This window comes from Gopherus flavomarginatus, chromosome 6 (genome assembly GCF_025201925.1).
Source record: "Gopherus flavomarginatus isolate rGopFla2 chromosome 6, rGopFla2.mat.asm, whole genome shotgun sequence".
NCBI classification, from domain to species: Eukaryota; Metazoa; Chordata; order Testudines; family Testudinidae; genus Gopherus; species Gopherus flavomarginatus.
The window spans coordinates 54,744,764-54,749,939 of record NC_066622.1 but is presented as its reverse complement, the minus strand read 5'-3'; positions in this window follow the sequence as shown (position 1 = coordinate 54,749,939).

The following is a 5,176-nucleotide window of genomic DNA, read 5'->3' as shown; positions in this document are numbered from 1 at the left end:
CCCCCGACATTCCTTTCCTACTGGTGACCTCTGTTCCTTGAGGTTAAATCCAGTGTCTTTAGGTGCTCTAGCTAAATGGCCCCAGGAGTCATAGAGCCACTTGTAATTTCTCTAGCTACAGCCATGGGGCAACTGCCAGAGGCCAGCCTTAGACAGCTGCAGCTACTAGCCGCAGGAGCGGAGGCAATGCCAAGGCTGAGCATGCTTGAACCTTGCAAGGGCAGCACTAGGGACTCTAAATCCTCAGCCCTGGCCCTAGGCAGCTGCAGACTCTGGAGTTAGGCACTTTCCTCCTCTAGGTTCCAGCATGGTTACAGAACTGCAGTAAAATGGAACAATTATCAGCTTCTGTGATTGGAAGATGTCTGGATCCATCTTATAAGACTGTCCTACATAAATGAGGAAAGTTGAGGTGCCTTTATTATTCTTTTGTTCCATTCTTTGTTTCTATGGGGAATTTGCCAGTGCAATATCACTGTCTTCCTTTTAAACAAACAAAACTAAAAAAAAAAGTGTAATGGCTGTTGAAAATAGCAATTCCAGCCCTCGTTAGCACTGTGAAGACCCCAACGTTTGTTGCTCAATTTTCTCCTACTTTTTCTACAGTAAATGACAGTGGATCAGCATATTTGATTTGGGAGAAATGAAGTAACAGCTGCCCAAATTGAGCTTGAGCACTCCTGATTTTGAGGTGTTCAGATCTGGACGGCAGGGGCTAGATTCCCTTTATGAATATTAGATACATCTGGAAAGGAAAAGTCAATTTCTATGTTCATGGCTCAGAAGTGGAAATCCTCCTGTCCTGTATCTGAAGCTGTCCAGGTCCAGTAAAGCATCCCCTTCCTTACTTACCATTTTACCTTCTGGTGGGATCCACATACCTCCCTTGCCCAGCTTCAGATAGAGAGGGGCCCTGTCCAGTTAGTCCACCCAGTTCCATCTTTGGGGGCTGCAAGGCGAGGTCACACCAGCATCCCTAAGCCTGTCTGGGGAAGTCTTCTGAGGGTGCTACCTGGGCCAAAGCCTTCTACTCCTTGGTCACACCTCTTCCCTATTCACAGGTGGCACCCCCTTCTAGCAGCCAGCCCCCCAGCCACAGCAAGCTGCAGCGCATGGAGTCTCACAGCTTCCCCCCTCCCTTTCCTGTTGATAGCAGCCAAGGGAATGCTGGGAAATGTTCCTTCTCTGCTCCAAGGCAGGGAGCTGGTCAAGGAACTACAGCTCCCAGGACCCTATGACATCTCAGCTCCCCTACTGAATCCAGGCTGCTCTGAGGCTCCCTTTCTGCAGAGAGGAGGAAGTTACTGTTACAGGTCCCTTCAGAGCTTGGGCCTAGCACTATGGCACCATGTCAAATCCAGTACTGCTCCCAACTCTATCCAGATCTGCTGCTGGCAGGGTCCCTTCCCATTCTTTTTGTTTCTTGTCTCCCCTCCAAGGAGAAGCTCTGCATTGTTCCTGTGTGGGGAATTGAACCCAGGCTGTCTGGATGAAAGCCAAGAATCCGAACCACTAGATCACATGGGACTTCCATAACACGTTTACATGTTCATATTCAATAACACAATTAAACGTAGCCATTCAAAGTAGCCATTTAAAAGAAGCCATTCAAAAAACTTCAAAAACAGACTTCAAAGAGAAATTGCAGAGTTACAACTGATCTGCAAACTTAACACCATTAATTTGAGCTTGAAGAGGGACTGGGGGTGACTGGCTCACTACAAAAGCAATTTTCCCTCTCTTGGTATTGACACCTCCCTGTCAATTACTTGGAGAGAGCCACATCCACCCTGACTGAATTAGCCTTCAACACTGGTTCTCCCCTTGTATGGTAACTCCCTTTACATCATGTTCCAATATATATTTATGCCTCTATCTGCAATTTTCACTCCATGCATCTGAAGAAGAGGGCTTTTTACCCACGAATGCTTGTGTCCAAATAAATCTGTTAGTTCTTAAGGTATCACCGGACTCCTCGTTGCTTTTGTGAAATAAAAGCAAAATGCACTCTAAGCTGATCTTAACTCTTTCAATGCCCTTACAAACTTAGATGCTTCTCACCACAGGCCGGCTGGTGGCTTTTCAGCCAGGCTCTCCCCTTTCGTCAGCGCTTCAGTTGCTTGGTGTGGGGGTGTCTGTAGATGTAGGTGGACGAGAGAGACAAAGCATGGCAAATGTCTCTGCTTTTATCATGTCCTTTCTTCCCTCTTGGCTTTGCTCCCCCTTCAGAGTCAGGTGAGCATCACTGCGTCTCTCCAAGCAAGTCTGAGCAATTCCCCTGGGGTGTCCTCTTGCAGGTAAGTGATTGCACTGTAGCTCCCTTGCTGAACAATGGCTGTTGATGGGTTGTTTGACACCCTGTCCGGGTGTTGGTTACTTTCCTTGCTGTTGTCACTGGGGTGCTAATATTTGGCTGACTCCCCCACCTTACAGCATAGTGATAACCACACTGCACAATTCTCATAACTTCATATGCATGAATGGTAAACATCTATGGGTAGAGAAATGACTTTCAGCAGATCATATCCGTTTAGGGGGTTCATGGGGGGCATAGATACCTACGTCCAGGCTGGAGGCATCCTGGGAGTCTTAGGGGATTTTTGGGGGCCCAGGATACCTGTGTCCCGGCTGTAGGGGTACCAGGGGGTCTTAGGGGTTCGAGTGGGCACAGATACGTATGTCCAGGCTGTATCGGTCCCAGGGGCGATTAGAGGTTTTGTGAGGGGCACAGATATCTACATCCAGATTGTAGATGTCCCGGCGGGGGGATAGGGGGGTTGTGGGGGTACAAATACCTACATCCAGGCTGTAGGGTTTCCTGGGCGGTTAGGGGGTTTCTGAGGGGCACATATACCTACGTGCACACTGGAGTGTCCTGGGGGGTTATGGAGTCTATATGGGGCAGAGATAACAATGTTCTGGCTGTATAGTTCCCTAGGGGGCTAAGGGGGCTTGTGAAGGGGCACAGATACCTAAGCTCAGGATGGAGGGGTCTACAGGGATCTTAGGTGTTTGGTGGGGGGGCACAGATACCTACGTCCAGGCTACAGGGGTCCCGGAAGGGCTGAGGGTCTGTCACAGAGTGTGGGGGAGTCCGGTCCTGCACCTCTCTTCCTGGGACACAAGGTGACTCTCAGCCAGCCAGTAAAACAGAAGGTTTATTGGACAGCAGGAGTGAAGGATACAGCAGAGTTTGGAGGCACAAGCAGGACCCCTCAGTCGAGTCCTGGAGGTTCAGGAAACTTAACTCCCAGTTTCGGATTCTCTGAATTCCAACCACCTAGACCAAAACCGAAACTGAACTAACTCCCTCCAGCCGGCCCCTTCCTGTGTCCAGCTTCCCTTGCAAAGGTGCTGACCCCCTCCCCCCTGCCTAGCTCACGTTACAGGCTGAGCACGTGTCCGGTCCTAAAGTCACCCCCTGCTCTCCCATCCCCCACACAAACAGTCCCTACTCCATCACAGTAATGCCCAGAGCATTTCCCTCATGGAGCAACAGTGACACCGTGTGGCCATGCAGGTTAATGCCCAGAACATTTCCCACATGGAGCAACAGTGACACTGTGTGGCCACGCAGGGTAATGCACAGAGCATTTCCCGCATGGAGCAACAGTGACACCCTGTGGCCACGCAGGGTAGTGCACAGAGCATTTCTCTCATAGAGGAACAGTGACGCCGTGTGGCCACGCAGGGTAATGCACAGAGCATCACACCTACGTAGAGGTTGTACAGATCCCTGCTGGGGCTTAGGGGTAGTGAGGGGCACAGATAGCTACGTCTAGGCTGGGGGGATTCCGGTGGGGATTAGGGACTTCATAGGGGACACAAATATCTACATCCGGGCTGGAGAGGTCCCTGGATGGCTTAGGGGGTTGTGGTGAGCGCAGACACATACGTCCAAGCTGTAGTGGTCCCTGGGGGTTTAGGGAGTTGGTGAGGGGCACAGAAACCTATGCATGGTCTGGAAGGATCCCTGGGGGACTCAAAGAGTTGTGGTTGTGCAGATACCTATGTCCTGGTTGGAGGGGGCCCTGGGGAGCTTAGGGGGTTTGTGTGGCATACACATAGCTACAACTAGGCTGGTGGGGGACCTATGCGTCTTAGGGGGCTTGTGGGAGGCAGAGATACCTATGTCCAGGCTGGAGAAGCCCTGGTGAGGGCTTAGGGGGTTCCTGGAGGTCACAAATATCTACTTCCAGGCTGGAGGGTTTGTGGGGGTATTTGAGAGTTGTGAGGGGGGGCACAGATACCTATTTCGAGGCTGTAGGGGTTCCAGGGTTGCTTTGGGGCATTTTGGGGTACAGATACCTATGTCCATGCTTTAGGGTCGCTGGGAGGATCAGTGGGTTTGTGAGGGTGCACAGATACCTACTTCCAGGCTATAGGGATGTTGGTGGGGCTTAGGGGTTTGTGGGGGTACAGATACCTTCATCCAGGCAAGAGGGGTCCTGGGGGCCTTAGGGGGGGTGGGGGGAGCTCAGATAACTATGTCGAGGCTGGAGGGGTCCCATCGTGGCCTAGGGGGTTTGTGAGGGGCACAGATACCTGCGTCTAGGCTGGAGGGGTTTCGGAGGTCTTAGGAGGGTTGTGGGGTCTGAGATACCTATGTCTAGGCTGGAGGGGTCTCGGGGAGGATTAGGTGTTTTGGGGGGAACAGATACCTACATCCCGATTGTAGGGGTCCCTGGGTAGCTTAGGCGCTTTGTGGGGGTCACAGATACAAACATCCATGCTGTAGGGGTCCTGAGGGTCTTTGTGTGGGTCTGGGGGTCACAGATACCTACCTACAGGCTGGAGGGGTCCTGTGAGTATTAGGGGTTTTGTGGGGCGTACAGATGCCTACATCTGGACTTGCGGGTTCCCTGGGGGGCTTAGAGGTTTGTGGGGAGCACAGATACCTTTATCCAGGCTAGATGGGTCCCGGTGGGATTAGGGGGTTGTGGGGAGCACAGATACCTATGTAAGCAGAAGCAGGATGAACTCTACTTTGACATCTGGTGGTGAATTATGGAGAGTGTAGAAAAGAATTTCAGGGGCTGATCGTGTTTGCATAGGCACACCCACCCCTCCTGACACGGCAACGACAGCCTGGGATGGCTGCTTTGGCAGCTGTGGTATCCCCGGTTTATTTGTTGTTGGGGCATGAGATGTGGAGTGTTGTCACCCTGATTGTGTG